Raw genomic sequence first — 18,378 nt, forward strand, 5'->3', positions numbered from 1 at the left:
TGGAATAACCCGTTATCCAAAATTCTCCTGGTTTCGAGCATTTTGGATAAGGGATACTCATCCTGTACTATCAAATATGTCATTGCTAAATGGTAACCATAGAAGAATCTGTTTACAGCTCATGGATAAATGTAGTCCAAACAGGGATGAATTATGGTTTGTGGGGACCCTGAGGTACCAATCTTTGAGGTCCCCTACACATATGATATAAAGGCAATTTTATTTAAAAAACAAAAAAGAAGTATGTGTAAATACTTCCAGCACCACATACAGTATGTGTTAAAACACAGTAGTGCCCCAGTTTATATTTTGCAACACCAAAACCCATCTTCTTCAATGCCACACTGCACCACCATACTGGTGATGCAGCTATGTCTGGTTGACTGCTCGGCTGATTTGTTGTAAATCTGGCACTCACTCCAAAAGTCTCTCAGCTGATGTTCTTGATGATTCAAGGAGTGTTCTGAAAGGAGTGTTCTGAAAAGAGATGTGGTCAGGATCTCGATAGTCAGAATTCAGGGTCAGAGTATGGGGGAGGGGTTAGGATTGCGTTGGGGTTAAGGTTAGACTGCTGACATGGTTGGAGGTTAGGATTAGGCTTCTGCTGGGTGTGCTGTTTAGGGTTAGGCTGTGTGAGGGGTAGGGTTTAAATACTTTGCCGTGATCTTTTAGGATACTGAATGCTAGGATTTTGTACCCAAACCTCAGAAAACGATCAATGTCTGTTCGGCATCCAAAGATTTACATCTACCAACAACTATTCAAACTGTATCAGAGGCATGCCTTGTATATAGACAGTAAATTATTCAAATGTTTTTGATATCTCATAAATACCTGAATTATGTACTTGTGGAATATTTTTGTTTTTGGGTGTTGTATCGATAACAATATCAGCAGAGCTCTCTGGCGAACAATATAATACATATATTGTTTATCGACACACACTGAATGATATAATTAACAATATTCTTCAGTGAGGGCACCAGGCCCCATGCTCACCATGCAGTCATTGACAATATAGTCAAAATTTTACTGCATGTTCAGACAATGGAGTGTAATGACCAGCGGAAATGCACATACTGTAGTTAATGATATTGTGCATGCACACTAGTCGATATGCACAATATATCATTAATATTGTTATCATGAATATCATTGACAATGTATCATAAAATGTGTACGCACTTTTAGTTTTGTGCCTTCGCAATGCTGCTGTGCACCTGTGGTCTGTTGACCACATGTGTGGCCAGGGCCGGCGCTACCACTAGGCAGCTTTAGGCGCCTTTTGTTCAGCTACAGCAGGTCTGACTAGTGCTGTCTCCACCTGCAGCAGCCTCCACCAGCCCGCAACCCGTTGGTAGCAGCAGCCGCCCACTCTCACTCTGGTTAGTAGCAGAAGCCGCCCACCCTGCGCTCGTCAGTGTCAGCAGCCGCCAGCCCTCACACCCGTTAGTAGCAACGGGATGCAGTTAAGATCCCGGCGGTCGGGATCCCGGCGTTCAGAATCCCGACGCCGGAATCCCGACCGCCGAAATGCCGACACTTTCTCCCTCCTGGGGTGTCCACGACACCCCTGGAGGGAGAATAAAATAGCGTGCCGAGCGTAGCGAGGCACCGGGCCCGCTGCGTTGCGAGCGCAGCGAGCCCGCAAGGGGGGGCGATCCACGTCCCCCCCTTGTCGGCATTTCGGCTGTCGGGATTCCGGCGTCGGGATTCTGAACGCCGGAAACCCGACCGCCGGGATTCAATACTGAATCCGTAGCAACAGCAGCCCGCCCTCATTCCCATCCGCCTTCACGCCTGTCATTAGCAGAAGCTGCCCACCCGACCTCACAGCCGTCACCAGCTTTAGCCGCCAGGCCAGATCTCTAATGACAGCTTCCTGTCACAGCCGCCAGTGCTGCCGAGCTGTGCTGGGCTGCAATGGCGGAATTCTTAAGTAATGTGCAGCTTCAGCCTGTGCCACAGAGGGAAGAAGGAGGCGGGGACCCAGCAGGGGTGGACTGGAGGGGAATCCTACTTTCCCTAACTTGGCTGTCCAACTGCTGCTTACCTTCATGTAGGTTAGAAAAGCCGCTGGAGGGTTGGGGAGGGATATACATTTTGGGGAATTGATATAAGTAAGGATGTAGAGTATGTATGTATCTATGTATCTATCTATCTTGTTTATTTATGTATGTGTGTATGTATGTATATATGGGTGTGGTATGTTTCTCCGACAGTCGGGATCCCGACAGTCATTATCCCGATGTCGGGATCCCGACTGCCCGGACTTAGACAGCGTGGCCAGCGCAACAAAGCCTCTTGCGGGCTCGCTGCGCTCGCCACGCTACACGAGCCATCAATTCTATTCACCCTCTATGGGGGTCGTGGACCCCCACAAGGGAAAATAGCCGACGACCGTCGGTGTTTTAACAGTCGGGATCCCGACGTCGGGTATATGACTGTCGGGATCCTGACTGGCACCCGTATGTATGTATGTATGTATGAGAGAGGCAGTATTTGGATATATATATATGTACTGTGCTGTATGTATGAAGGCAGTGTATGGGTGTCTATGTATAAACGAGAGAGGCAGTGTATTAATGTATATATGAAAGAGGGTGTGGGAGGGAGGCAGAAGTTTTGCCTAGGGTGTCACAAAACCTTGCACCGGTCCTGTGTGTGGCAGCCATTCTGTGGTAACTTTCTGGGCTCCTGTAATAATTTTTAATGTCTGACAGAACAAAATAGTTCATAACATTTCATCATTCACCACCCGATGTTCACAATATCGTCTAGTGGGTATGGGGCTTAAGTCAAGCTGTGTAAAAGAACGCAGAATAAATTCCAAAAAATGGCAGTGCTATTAATAGATGCTGTCCATATGTGAAAGCATGTAAGCAGTGACGATAGATCTAGAAACTAACAAGTCAAATTAATTAACTAGAAACTAACAAGTCAAATTAATTAACTGAAATTAAATGGAACTTAATGAATTGGTTACATATCCCGAGTAAATGAGAGGCAAACAGACCCAGTTGTATTATCATAAATAAATAATAGAAATAGTTCTTAATTTTTCTTTGATATATTATACGTTTCTAAGAATAGAATATTATGTTATTTGGCATGATGTTAATGTAAATTATAGCAAGGATGAATTTTACCCCAGACTGGTGCAGTGTATTTTAATACACGATCGTGACATTTTATGTGCCATACTATGCATAAATAACATCTGAAACATTATTGTTGTGGTGCCTTTGCTAAGACAAGATCATCATTTAGTATTCACCACAAGTTCCACAGCACCAGACAGGCAAGGAAACAATTAAACAGAATAAAAACCAGAGAGACATAAGTCATGTGAGAGCAGCATGTGTGCGTCAAGGTAGAACATGTAGATTTTCAGAGCAGTTATAATCAGAGATGAGCGGATTTGGTTTCTAGAGAACCAAACCCACCCGAACTTACCTGACCCGAGGCCGGCTTGACCAGGGCTCGGTCTTTCGCACCAATTTCTGAATCCAGTCCAAGAACAAACATCATCTTCTCGCTAACGGATTCTCGTGAGACTCAAATTCTATATAAGTCCCATTAATCAACGCCATCTTCATTCCCGGACGTGTCTGTGCTGTCTGCTGAGAGGGGCTAGTACATGGACACTATGAAGGGGGCATTACTAAGGGGCTGCTACTATGGGGACACTCCAAAGAGGGCATTACTATTGGGGCACTACTTTTTTTCTTACTGCAGGGCTGGCTTGTGTGACATATCAGTCCAGCGATGTTGCCCAGTCTCCCGAATCAGTGCCGCCATGTGTGCTGTATAATTCCAGGGGTGATGCCATGTGTACTGTATAATAATAGGGGTTCCATATCAGTCAAGGGGTGCTGCCATGTGTTATATATACTTCCAGGGGTGCTGCCATGTGTCGTGTACAATTTCAGGGGTGCTTTCATGTGTACTGTGAAATTCCAGGGGTGCTGCCATGTGTGCAGTATCAGTCCAGGGGTGCTGCCATGCGTTCTTTATAATTCCAGGGGTGCTCCAGCCAGTATATGGGTAGTGGGTGAGCTGCATCGTTCAGTGAGCTTCTGCTCCATGAATGTATTTCGTCACAGATTTACTTGATTCTATCTCCTGGCAGAGTGCTCTCCATTAGTGTGGCGCGGCAGAGAGCCAGCTGTGTGGCTGCACACAGTATGAAGCATATGTGTTGCAGAGCTGGCGGTAGAGAGGCCATAACCTGATTCCTGCATTTCCACAGCTACTAGATCTACAGCAGTTTTTAAGCTCCCACAGTGCGCAGCCGACAGTAGTGCAGCTCACTGCGCTACTGGGAGCTGGGCTCCTGAGGCCTCAAAAGTCATTGCAGGTTTGTTTTTATTAAGTTGGTCATGATCTGCTGGTGGATTTTCCATGATGATATACAGTATATATATATATATATATATATATATATATATATATATATATATATATATATATATATATATACACACACACACATATAACGAAAAAAACATGCATTAAAAACGTAGCTAGTGATTGAGGGGACTAAACACCAAGCACTAGAGTCACAATGATAATTTAGGGGTAATTTAAGTTTACTAAAGCTTCTTAAAATGAAAAGAGGTGATGTTGCACATAGCAACCAATCAGATTCTGTCTATACTTTATTGCATCCTAGAAAATTAGGTAGAATCTGATTGGTTGCTATGGGCAACATCACCTCTTTTTTTTTTTTTCATTTTTAGAAGCATTAGTAAAATTAAAAAGTATTCAATGTTTTTATTCTCCATGTGCAGTGAATCCTGTTTAGGATTCGCTGCACATTCGCAGGTACAGGAGGGCTGCACATTCGCAGGGTTCAGGAGGGCTCCTGGGGCACAGGCAGCAGAGGCTGCCCCCCGGGAATGCTGGCACGGGACAGGGGTAGGGAGCCGCTCCTCTGGTCCCGCACGTTACAAGCCGGGAGTAGAGTGTAGTGAATACTGTATATGAATATCTAATGTATATATAAATATATACTAATGTGCTTCAAGCACATGAATAAAAATAGCATGCCCCTTCACAGAAAAAAAATCTGATTTTTTTACACCAAAAAAAAAAGATCACTTTCCAGTTCACCTTAAAAAGATGTTGAATGCAAAATGGTGAATCATGGCAAAAATCAGGGAGAAAGCAATTCGTCATCCTGGCATTTTATACACTCTCGGCGAATCCCAGTGAAAACCCCATTGAAATACACCAGCGAGCATGAAATGGAGAACTGGCTGGCATTCACTGTTCGCTTTTGGCGAACAGTGAACATTGAATAGGGTGAATCATATTTTCAGTGAAAAAAATTCACTGCAAGGAGTGAAAACAGCCCGATTCGCCAAAAAAAGGGTGAATCAGGAGCATTGAATACTGGCCTAAAGGTGTGTACACACGGGAGCAATATTGTGTGAAATCGCTGGGAATATGGTTGCTGAGCGACCATATTGCCAGTGATTTCGAGCGCAGGTGGCGATAAATCGCCAGCTGCCAGTGGCGTAACTATAAATTTTGCTCCCCCCAGCCAAAATATTTTCAGGCGCCCCCCCACATACTGTCCCTTATACATTAGGCAATACATCTTAATGTCACTTACACTATATGATACACACTGTAATTCCACTCAGACTATACACCCCACACCATAATGTACCTTACACTATACACTCTATGGTTAGGGTTATAGGTTGCGGGGTGGGTGTATGGTTAGTGTTATAGGCTGCGGTGTGTGTGTAAGGTTAGTGTTATAGGCTGCGGTGTGTGTGTGTGTAAGGTTAGGGTTGTGGGATGCATGGTGTGCATGTATGTATGGTTAATGTTATAGGCTGCAGTGTGTGTGTGTGTGTGTGTGTAAGGTTAGGGTTGTGGGATGCGTGGTGTGCATGTATGGTTAATGTTATAGACTGCGGTGTGTGTGTGTGTATGGTTAGGGTTATAGGCTGCAGTGTGTGTGTATGTGTGTGTGTATGGTTATTGTTATAAGCTGCGGTATGTGTGTGTGTGTGTGTGGTTATTGTTATAGGCTGCGGTATGTGTGTGTGTGTGTGTATGGTTAGGGTTATAGGCTGCAGTGTGTGTGTGTGTATGGTTAGGGTTATAGGCTGCAGAGGGGGGTAGGTGTACACACTCACACGCAAACTTGGTGCAGGTGTATTGGTGCAGTTATTGTACTTATCTGCTCCTGCAGAGGTCTCTCTGCTGGCTTGAAGTCTGCACAGCCTTGCAGTCTGGAGCAGGAGGGTTCTGTTAGGCAGGCAATGAAATAGCGCTGCGGGCGCTATTTGGAGACACCGTCGGGCGGTGATTGACAGCTCCCTCTCCCAGCATAATGTCACAGCAGGCTCCGTCTCCTCCTGGCATAATGACATCCACCGGCCGCATAATGATACAGCGTCTCCTCAGAGCAAGGGCCGGTAACAGAAATCTTGGGGCCCTGTACACTGATATTTCTGGGCCCCCCCCCCCACCTAATCCCAAACCCACACAACCCTCATCTCTGCATGAACTCAACTGAATCAGGCCCATAGGCAAAGAGTGTCTGGCTGCAAATGCAAGAAAAACATACTGTAGGCAGTGCACTGCAGTAGTTAATGTTTTGAGGTCAAAGAAGATAATATATTTATATAAAGACACACATTATCACCCAGAGTTTTCACATTTACCTGTTAAATAAAAATGAATATATATATATATATATATATATATATATATATACACACACATACATACACACACACACACATATCTATCATCAAAAGTGCACATCACTTTACTAAGAAAACAAACCTCACGTACATTAGAAGCAAGTGAGCATGCCCTAAAGTGAAGGGGGGAGCCAGGGAATGTCAGTCTGATTTACACCTTACTTTGTTAGAGCAGAGAGGCCGTCATGAAGTTCAGGAGACAAGATCTGTCCTCCTGCACGCCACGTTCCCCTCCTCCGACCACAGCAGTACACAGTCACGCTGTCACAGTGACTCTACACAACAGGAAGCTGCATCCCGAGCATCTCTCCTTCTGCAAGCTGCAGAGAGAGATGCGTACAAGTGGTTGTATAGCCTGAAGCTCACGTCCCAGACCCACTACTGCTTTACGGTCCCAGCGCAGCTGTCAGTGGGGTGTGCACAGTGCAGTGGAGCACTAAGGGTAGGAAATAGATATCTGTTTTGCAGCAGCAGCAGCCGGCAGGGTAGGAGGGTGGGGGAGCCTTTAATCCAGCTCTGTACAGGCGGCCAGGCCGGGACACGGAAGGTCTGGGGCCCTTCAGATCCCCGGGGCCCGTCACAACTGTCCCCTTTGACCCCCCCCCCCCCCCCCTGTCGCCGGGCCTGCTCAGAGCGGCTGCCGGGGCTCTCTTCAGTCAAGGGAGTGGGACGCTGCCTTTACACAGCGCGGGCACCGCACACTACAGCGCTGGGCGCCCCACCCCACAAGCAGCGCTACAATTGGCTGTTGGTAACGGAGCGCTGAGGGGCTAACTGCGCTGTCACTCAGAGATGTGACAGCGCAGGACCGCCTATACCTGGGGATGGTGGCTGCAGGGGACGAACAGCCTGCGGGCTGCTGCTGAGTTTGCCATGGAGAAGGTTGCCGAGCGCACCTCTCCAACACCTGCGCCCCTGTGGCCCCGGCTCCCCCCCGCCACCGCTGGGGCTGCCTACCGCTAGTTACGCCACTGCCAGCTGCGCGCTCCCGTGTGCACTGCCTAATGCGGGGTACACACCAGGACGACCCGCTCACGATGCACATCGTGAGCGGGTCGTCAGTGTCTCGTCCGACCCGCTCACGATGACGCGGGAGGGCACGACCCGCTCACGATGTGCACCGTGAGCGGGTCCGATCCGATGGCGACCCGCACCCGGTTCTATGGTCGTCATTGAGATCCTACCTGCAGCAGGTAGGATCTCAATAACGACCGACCGACCCGCGGGACCGCGCATCGGATCGGAATCGCTCCACACCAGGTCAGAAAAGGGCCCAATCAGCACACAATCTACATCCGATTGATCGGAATTGGATCTAGATTGTGCTGATCGGGCCCTAGTCGTCCTGGTGTGTACCTAGCATAATGGTCGCTGGTCGCAGGAGCATGCTCCTGCGACCAGCGGCTTTCCCCGCGATCGCTGTGCCGGGAGGTCAGCGCCGGGGAGATCAGCATTGATCTCCCCAGCCCCGTGCGGCTGCTCCCTCCCTCCTCCGTTCAAAGTGACAGCAGCAGCGTCTGCTGCTGCTGCACTCCCCCTACGCCCCGTAGCAGTGTCTCCTTTTCATCGCTGATGAAAAGGAGACACTGAGCAATATGGTTGCTGGGGATATATTGCTAGCAATATATCCCCAGCAATCATATTTCCCCGTGTGTACACAGCATTAGAGATGCAGCAGCAGATACCACTAAAGCAATAATACATTATTCCAATGTAAGGACAGCTTATCCAAAAATCAGAGTTAAGAAAACATCCGAGTATATACAGTATAGGGTGCTTAGAATAAACTACATATATTTATGAATCTAAATTATTATTTTTCCATAATCAGCAATATATGGGTAATCACCAGAATCCATTTGAATAGGCAGGAATGTCCCTGGCTATGTTTTTAACCTATGTCACAGCATGATTTTTTTTACTGTTTTTTATATGTACCCATAACAATTTCTTGCTTTATGACACAAACTCTGCATTTCACAATATTTTTTCCATTAATGTATTTCACTGTGTTGTTGTTTTTTTTTTTTATACAAATGACAAAGTAGTGGAATGTGATTTTACATTGCAACTATATAACTATAGAAACTCAAAAAGAGAGTTCCAATCTTAAGTAATGCTGGCCACACCTAGGACCAACTTTCCTCCACTCATCCAACTAGTTGGCTGGATGGAATAAAAACCTGGTACTGGATGGGAGCAAATATAATTTGTAATTAAGTCATTTATTTCCCAAGCCGGAAAATGCACAAATAAACAACTGCCACTCAGACAATGTACTGTAGTTGGACCTATTTTATTTAAACAATTGTACTGAATGTTTTTGTCCATTCTTCTGAAATTGTGAGCAAATTGCTTATTGGGATTTGCCCCCATACAGTACCAGGTTTTCAGTCCAACCCAGGCTTAACATCAGTGTGGGCCCCTGTGCAAAGCAATGCACTGGGGCCCTTACCCATTCTTCCCTCCCAGGGGTGGGGTGGGGGTGCTATCAGCAGCAGCTTCGATGTCCCATGAGTGGCAGGGGGTGCTCTATCTTCCATTCAACATATAGGAACTGGAGCAGTAGCTTCTGCTAATTACTCCTTTACTGCACAGGTGGTGGGAGGGTGAACGCTAACGGGTGGAAGGGGACACTGAGCTCAATCAATGGTCCCTTGTAAATGACTTCCAGGGAGGAAGGGGGTGTTTTATACGCAGGGAAGGGTTGGATAGTGGAGTTGGCTTAATATTCGTCATTTTCCAGTGGAAGGGCAGCTTGTTTGACTGCAGATATCCCCATTATCTGGAAATAGATTTCTTAGCCTTCAATTGTCACACCAGGGGGCTCAGTCGACGAGACCTCTGGTGGGGACCTGGACCGGTGAGGTTGGAGAGGACCCTTGCGCATGGACTGCGCGACAGTGCACCCAGAGCCAATAAGCAGTCAGAGGTAAAATACAACCAGATTTATTATGCAGAAGGTTGTAACGGTACAGGCAGTAAAGTATGCAGGAAATAATGACAGTTCATGCAGATTGCAATACTTTACAGATGAGATGATGACATGTATCGATGGTGGAACATCGGATCCGGAGTGTCGGATATGGAGGAAGACTGTGGGTCCGGAATGACGGACGGGAGATGAGACTGTGGGTCCGGAATGACGGACGGAAGCAGGAGATCCGGAATATCGGACTATCGATGGTGGAACATCGGTGGCGGATGATGCTGGAGCATCGAAGGACCAGAGTCCCGGAGCTAGGCTTGGTCGCTGGGCTGAAGAGGCAGGATCACAGGCGATGGAATAACCTGGACTTCACAGGAGATGGAACAACCTGGAACACACTGCAGCATGGAAGACAACACCAGCAGAGAATACACTTGCACGGAGACAAGGACAGCTGACCATACACTGGAGACAACTGAAGCACTAGCAATGGTTCTGAGAGCTCCCAGCATACTTATCCCCACTGGGTGGCCAGGATTGGCCGAGGAAATATGACAGGGAGATCAGAACCAACAGGATTGGACAGCACAGACATGTGACTGGAAAGAACATGGCAGCCCCCATGTCTGCTATGGCGGGAAAGTGTGTTTGTGCACACCATGCTGGATACTGGGAGCAATGGCGGCGGACAGGTGGATTGCCGTGCACTGGGGACTGTCACTGGGAGACAGGACGCCGGCAGAGATGACGTCTGGACCGCAAGCTGAACCTGCGGAAGGCACTTAGCCGGTAAGAAAGTCTGTCTGACAGCTCGGATCGTGACATCAATAGTATAAAAACCTAGAGTATCAGCTTTCAGGAGGTGCTGGGAACTTGGGCATCAGAGATCAGGAGCCAGAGTAATCCATTGACAAATATATAAAACTATACACCAGACGTTTGGAGCTGGAGAAGGGACCGGCTGCTGGAAGGCTGATATCTCTGGTTTTGGGATAGAGACAAGCCGCTAGTGTTGACAGAAAGGGGACAGAAAGGGGAGAGTCCCAGCTTTTGGAATATACTCTAAGAAAAACTGTAAGTCAGAGAGAACCTGAGAAATATGACTGGGAAATGCAATTAACAGGTCGGATGTGGACTGCTGTTTTTGAAGCTGGATATCTCCAGTTCCCGAGGGCCGATTTTCAAAATTCTGGTATCCCTGAAAAAAGGGGACCCTCTGCTCTAAGCATAGGACCCTTATACACCTGGGGCCCCTGGGAAAGTGCCCATTAAGCCCATACAAAAAGACGGCCCTGGTCCAACCAACCAACTAGTTGGATGGTTGGGGGAAAGTTGGTCTGATGTGTGGCCAGCATTAGAAAACATCCCAATAGCCTTTGTTTTAGTTAAAAGATTTTAAAACTGTTGATGTCATATTATGTAGTTAGACATGCATACAGAAGTGTTAAATGTGACTGGTAACAATCTCTGAGGCAGTGGTAAAATGAGGTTATCTGTGTGCTTTAGACCAGTGGTTCTCAACCTCAGTCCTCAAGGACACCCAACAGAGCACCTTTTCCAGGTCACCTGGCAGGTGCACAGGTGCACTCATTATTCACTGACACATTTCAAAAGATCACAGGTGGTGCAAATTTTTTAACTTGTGATTCTGTGAAAAGACCTGGAAAATTGCACTGTGGACTCTGTTTGAGAATCTGTGCTTTAGACGGCAATGGCTTGATGTACTCATTATAATTTATAACCATGACAATGAATTTTATTATTGACTGCTCTTACTTTGTTTACATAATTGTAAATATATCACTAGACAAGTCCATATGTTGTAAAGTACAACATTATTTCAAAGTGTAACATGTGCCTACATTATATAAAAGGGAACTTTGCAACATTCTCAACATTTTCTCATGTTTTATAACATCGGAGTTATTTAAAACTATGAGCGAATCCCATGAGAATTGACATGATGCTTTTGCTATTAAGGTTTCTGGGAAAGCTTACATATTTTTGGCTTTTATAAGTTATGATCTTTGACTAATATGGTAAGATCTGTAGGCAAGACAAGCAGTTCAGTAAGCATCATAAAGCAGCTGCCACTCTGTCTCATCATGCCTTTTTACTGACACATCATTTTCCAGTGCTTGAAGTTTCTCTTCTTGGACAGAAGCCAAAAATACAGTGGGTGGGCAAATAATACCCTTTCACACCAGAAAATGCAGGGACCCTCCTGGGAATATGGCCCAGGAATCATGGCCAGGCCATTCCCGGGTTGGCCCCTTTCACACCAGAAAAGTCAATTTTCTGGTGTGTGAAGATGGTGGGCAGGAGGCGGGAGGAGGCTGTCAGGAGGCCATCAGGAGTCGGGCAGGCGGCTTGATGGAGGCGAGTACTCACCCTGGTTGCTGGTCCTTGGTGCAGGTGGGGGATCCACACAGGTGGCGGGTGCAGATGGCAGGTCAGATGGCGGGTGCAGATGACGCAGCTCTCCGGCAGCAGTGAGGACACCGGAGAGCTGAATCATCTTCATCTGCCACTGTCCGCTCATTTGTGCCCGCCGCCTGTGTGGTTCCCCGGCCTGACAGCACACCGAGGACCGGCAACGCAGGTAAGTACCCTCTAGCTCTTTCAAACCGGCCAGGTCCCTGGGTTGAACCCAGGTATAACCCTGCTCCATGCTTGTCGTGGGTTGTTCCAGGGCCCAACCCGGGAAATTTGGCTGGTGTGAAAGGGGTATACGCCTCTGCTCATCTGCCTGAAATACCACAGATAGAAACTCTGTTGGAAGGGCATTGGCTCAGTGAGTTGCATAATTGTGAATCAATTTCCTCTGTATGCTGCCACAATGGGGAATCCTTCTCTTCCTCAAAGTTACTGTGAGCAGATTTATGAACCATGAATTTTGGTGGAAGAATCCAACTTTTTCTTTCTCCTGCGGTACTGGATACCAGGCACGTATGTGGCATCTAAAAATTACAGTGTGGGTCTGGGGGTAGCCCAACAGCTACCCCAGTGTGAATGCTACACAAACATTCCCATTGCAAAAGCATGCCTCCTCACCTCCCAAATGTTGGGAACAGTATGCTATAAGTGTCATTCTCAATTACAATACAGACATAGAAACTAAAGTGTACAGACACATCTTTGGTCATAATTACTTATAAGCTGGACATCTCTAGGTTCTGTTCTAAATCAACTTGCATGTGTATTCTTAATGATTAGTTTTATTTTTTCATTTTCTTCATCTGAAATAGCATGATTCTATTACATAGGGCATGCACAAGCTTGAGGTAATGAACAAGCTAAAATCAGGATTGGTAGACCAGAGAACACATGTAATATAATGAAAAAAAGAGACAAAAAAAAACCCAAAATAGTAATTCAAAACATTGATCTGGCAGGTAGACAGTTGGACAGGCCAGATTAAACAGGCAGTTTTGTTGTAATGATTTCTTGGTGCTGAAAAGATGCAGATGTTCCCGTTTTCAAACTCTGGCTAATCTATCTATCTATCTATCTATCTATCTATCTATCTATCTATCTATCTATCTACTTTTGCAGATTCAAATCAGCCAGAGAGTCTGGAGTCTACTCAGAGGCAATTAGTTCAATGCCTTAAAGACATATCTCGATGACAGGATTCATTGTTAGCTACTATTTCTAAGACTCCAGTTGCGACTTCATCATTCCCATCACTTTCAGCACCTCTGTATTCTCCTAGGCCAACATCTCTGCATCCAATGCTTTTCCTACCTCCAAATAAATTTGACAGCTCACCAAACTTATTATGTGAGGTCCAATTTTCTGCCAGACAAGGCTTGTGCAGCTTACATGGTGTCTCATCTCCCAGGATCTGCTTTAGATTGGCTACCTTTCCCCTGCCCTTATTAATATATAAAATGGATCAGCGCTTGCTCTGCTTATCCATTTGCACTGCCCAGTGCTCCCTAAAACTGGGTCCTCTTTAAAGCTGGCAGGGGCTTGCTCTCTGTTGCCCGGTGGCTGTTTACAGACCATGTCCATCTGAAAAATCTCCAGTTTTGAATTTTCTTCAGTCATCAAGTTCAGTCCATCTGGTATTACTCCAGTTCCAAGTATTCTTCAGTCATCCAGTCCAGCCCACCTGGTAATTCTTTAGTTCTGAGTATTCTTCAATTCTTCAGGCATCTGGTCCAGTCTATCTGGTAATTCTCCATCTCTGAGTGTCCTTCAGTCTTCATTGGGTTCTGGTTACGCATTCCTGCATGCTTAATTCTTAAAACTAAAGCAGTTGGCAGGTAGAGCTAGCATAGAGGGCCCAGACATGGGGCAGCGACCTCACTAAAAAGCATATAAGCAGTGCTTAACACATATATAAAAAATTATGTGGATGCAAGTGTTGAATAAATAAAAATCAATCTTTACTAATAAACACAATTAATACAAATATTACACACAAGAAATAAAAATGAGCATAAATAAATCAGATACATGAGGTTTAAAAACAAGATCGCTCTTCCAGAAATGGGGCAGCAACCAACTTGGATGTCAGGTGATGCAGAAGTCCATGCTGCCTTGCGAGGTTTCTGATGAACATCCCTGGCATATGATGCTGTGCCCCTGTTCTGGGTCACTAGTCTTTACTTTTCTCCTGTAAACACACAAACAGTATATTATATCAGCATTATTCCAACCTTTTAGCGCTAACTCTGCCAAGGCTCAAGCACGTCTGTCACACCCACAAAACCCCACTCCACAACTATAAACAACTGCAGAATTTAAAGAGATACTACCCATAAAAAAGAAATATATTGCTGCCTCACTGAAATCAGCATATCCCTACCTCTTTGACAGCAGGACCTCCCTGCCTTGCTGACAGCAGGACCTCCCTGCCTTGCTGACAGCAGAACATCCTTGCCTTGCTGACAGCAGGACCTCCTTGCCTCCCTGACAGCAGTACATTCCTACTTCACTGAGAGCAGGACCTCCCTGCTTCGCTGACAGCAGGATCTCCCTGCTTTACTGACAGTAGGACCTCCCTGCCTCACTGACAGCAGGACCTCCCTGCCTCACTGACAGCAGGACCTCCCTGTCTCGCTGACAGCAGGACCTCCCTGTCTCGCTGACAGCAGGACCTCCCTGTCTCGCTGACAGCAGGACCTCCCTGTCTCGCTGACAGCAGGACCTCCCTGTCTCGCTGACAGCAGGACCTCCCTGTCTCGCTGACAGCAGGACCTCCCTGTCTCGCTGACAGCAGGACCTCCCTGCCTCGCTGACAGCAGGACCTCCCTGCCTCGCTGACAGCAGGACCTCCCTGCCTCACTGACAGCAGGACCTCCCTGTCTCACTGACATCAAGACCTCCCTGCTTCGCTGACAGCAGGACATCCTTGCTTCCCTGACAGGAGGACCTCCAAGCCTCACTGACAGCAGGACCTCACTGCCTCGCTGACAGCAGGACCTCCCTGCCTCCTTGACAGCAGTGCATTCCTACTTCACTGACAGCAGGACCTCCCTGCCTCCCTGACAGCAGGACCTCCCAGCCTCCCTGACAGCAGGCCCTCCCAGCCTCCCTAACAGCAGGACCTCCCAGCCTCCCTGACAACAGGACCTCCCAGCCTCCCTGACAACAGGACCTCCCTGTCTTGCTGACAACAGGACATCCTTGCCTCCCTGACAGCAGTGCATTCCTACTTCACTGACAGCAGTGCATCTCTGCCTCCCTGACAGCAGCACTTCACTGCAGTAGGAGGGCGCATCGCATCACAACCCAAAAGAATCACAGTGCGATGTGAACTGCATTCGATGTATTTTGAAATAAAAAGTTCAAAACGCATCCGACCACTGCACAATGTGTGGGCACCTTTAAGCTAAGTGAAAAATGGGAATGTTGCTATCAGATTCTAGCTATCATTTCTCCATTGCATCCTAGAAAATGATAGACAGAACCTGATTGGTTGTTATTGGCAACATCCCCACTTTTCAATTTTAGAAGCTTGAGTAAATTTAGTAAAAGTCTCCAGAAGACCATGCCATGATTTGCACCCTAAAGAGGGACACACTGGGCGGTATTCAATGAGCCTGATTCGCCATGTTTTTATGGCGAATTTGTGCTGTTTGGCGAATTTCTGACTAAAACGGTGAATCACCCTATTCAATGACCAGATGGCGAATACATTTGAAGGTTTTTTTCGCCAAGATTCACCGAGTAGCAATCGCTATCTTTTTATGGTGAAGTGGAATGTTAACTTTTAAAATAAAGTGTTTTGTTTTTTACAATTGGTGTCAAAAAATCAGGAATTTTATTCTGAGGAGGAGCATGCTATTTTTATTCATGTGCTGTAAGCACATGAATATATATTTAATTTAAATGTTTTTTTTTTTTAACACAGCAGCCAGCAGGGGGCGCCGGAGCCGAGCCATTTATTAGATATTCATATATTCACTGCACCCGATCGTTACATATGCACGATCGGGTGTAGTGAATATGCCCGGTCCCCTGCTGGCACCCCCGGGGGCCAGCCTGTGCTGCCTGGCACCCGGGGAGCCCACCTCCCCCCCACAAACGTTCTGGGGCAGGCAGAGAGACTTCCATCTCTCTGCCTGCCACCGTCCTCAGGCTCCCTGCGGCTCCCTGAGGCTCCGGAACGTGGCGAATGTGCAGCAAATCCTAAACAGGATTCGCTGCACCTCGCCGGTATTCACATTGAATACCGCCCACTGTGTCTGAGAACAGCTGAAATTATATGAACACTAGTCCAATCCCCATTATTCCAAATGTGTTTTGATGCCCAGATGCACAGATGCTACATATGTTTTTATTTAAGCTTTCTGTTATTTTCTCTCTTTTTATTGTATGGTGTCACGGACTTGAACCATATACAGTATAAAGCGATACCGTGGCCATAAGTTTTTCTTTCTATTGACACAAGGCCAAATGTAATTTTTTTAAAACAGCAATTCATTGCATGGCAAAATCAACCTGGTTTTTCAGTGTAAATAATTGATGCTTTAAAAAATGGTAAAACTCTCCCAAAATGTCTTCCTTTCTGATTCTCACACCCTATTACATTTGGCCCCTGTAAATCTCCCTTTTATGTATTTTTAGAGTATCAGATCTTACGTAATGTGAGCAATTGGCTCACGAATAGAGAGGTTTTATCAGTAACATAAACGATACCATCAGGGAAAACTTTATTTTTCCGCAGTCAAACTGAATTTAGAGGTTGAACTGTAACAAACCTTTTTATTGAGAAACCTGAAAAGACAAGAGTTGAATAAATCAACTTGTCATTATACTTACCAACTTGATTGTTAAAGAGCATAAATATCAGTGCACAATCATATATTTGGCAGCGAATACATTGAAACTAGCTGCTGACATCTCAAACCTGTGTGTGTGTGTGTATATATATATATATATATATATATATATATATATATATATATATATATATATATTGTAAGACAGTGACAGGGAAAGTCATAGACGGCAGGTACTTTTCCCCTAGAATCCTGTCTTATGGCATATAGACTGCAGGCTATTTCATTCTGTGTGGTAAGCTCCAGCTTACAAAGGGTGTTCTGTCCTGGGCTGGTAATCAGGAGAGCACCTGATTCTTTAAAAAGGAGTCAGCCCTCTCCATAGAGCTCTCTCTCTCTCCCTCGGTGTTGGAGGCAGTAAGCTGCTGCTAGAGAGAGACAAGGCTGTAAGTACTGCACTACTTGATCTATATCTGCTGTGTGTGTCCAGTGTCACATAGTGTGGCCCTGGTATAGAGAGGGACGTTTATTCTGTTTAGTTAGAGCTCAGACGAGCAGGTTTTATTTTCTGTTTTGCCTGAAGTGTAAAGGCTGTTTTTTAGTTTCTTGCTCTGAGTGCTGCATTAAAACTCAGGCAAGCCCTGTTTTGGACCCAAGCCGTGATGTCACTGTCTAAGTCTGTGCCAAATCCTCACCTGTGCCTACCCGTTTGATGCTAAAACCCCACATATGGTGGAGAATGCGAGCAAGCATCTCACTTAAAGAGACATACATCGAACTATAGGACTTTTGCTACAGCAAGCTGGAAGTTGTTGCTAAAGGCAACCAGCCACAAGTGAGTGTCTGGAGTGTGCTGATACTTGTATGTCCTGGCTGAAGGCTGCTGTAACACTGCAACAGGAGACTGTTAAAATGGAGGACCTTTTAAAACACTTGGTGCAGGCAAATGAGCTGCAGCGGCAGGCCAACGCACATCAGCAAAAGGTGCATGAGGAGGCCATGCGTGCCCAGGCTGAAACCAATGTTTTGCTGCTTGAATCCAACAGACAAGCCTTAAAGGAACAGCAGCAAACTAATCTGCAATTACAAGAGCAAATACAGAATGTGGCTAAGAGTGTGGCGCAGAGTGTGCAAACACCCCAACCCTTGCTTCCAACCACACGGGCTGCAGTACAGAAGTCTCTGCAAAAGATGACTCTCACGGATGATGTAGAGGCCTATCTTGCAGTGTTTGAACGTGTAGCAGAGCGTGAACAGTTACCCGTGGATCAATGGGCAGGTGTGGTAGCACCTTTTCTAACTGGAGAACCACAAAAGGCGTATTTTGATCTGAGTGAGCAGGATGCTAAGGACTACGCGAAACTCAAGGGAGAGATCCTTGCTCGCTTAGGCGTAAACATGAGTGTGCGTGCCCGGAAGGTGCATAACTGGACTTTTTCTGAACAGTTACCTGCGCGGTCCCAAATGTATGACCTGGTCCACCTGG

The 18,378-nt window shown here is 46.3% G+C and overlaps 1 long non-coding RNA gene across 1 annotated transcript in view; it reads left to right on the forward strand.

The window, feature by feature from the left end:
- The first annotated feature begins 6,997 nt into the window (after positions 1-6,997).
- LOC146074375 (uncharacterized) overlaps positions 6,998-18,378 on the forward strand; it is a 52,050-nt gene continuing 40,669 nt past the window's right edge. The window contains exon 1 of the long non-coding RNA XR_014473418.1: positions 6,998-7,170. This is a non-coding gene — a long non-coding RNA (uncharacterized LOC146074375). The remainder of the gene's footprint in view (positions 7,171-18,378) is intronic.

This window comes from Crinia signifera, chromosome 4 (assembly GCF_055691185.1).
Source record: "Crinia signifera chromosome 4, ASM5569118v1, whole genome shotgun sequence".
NCBI classification, from domain to species: Eukaryota; Metazoa; Chordata; class Amphibia; order Anura; family Myobatrachidae; genus Crinia; species Crinia signifera.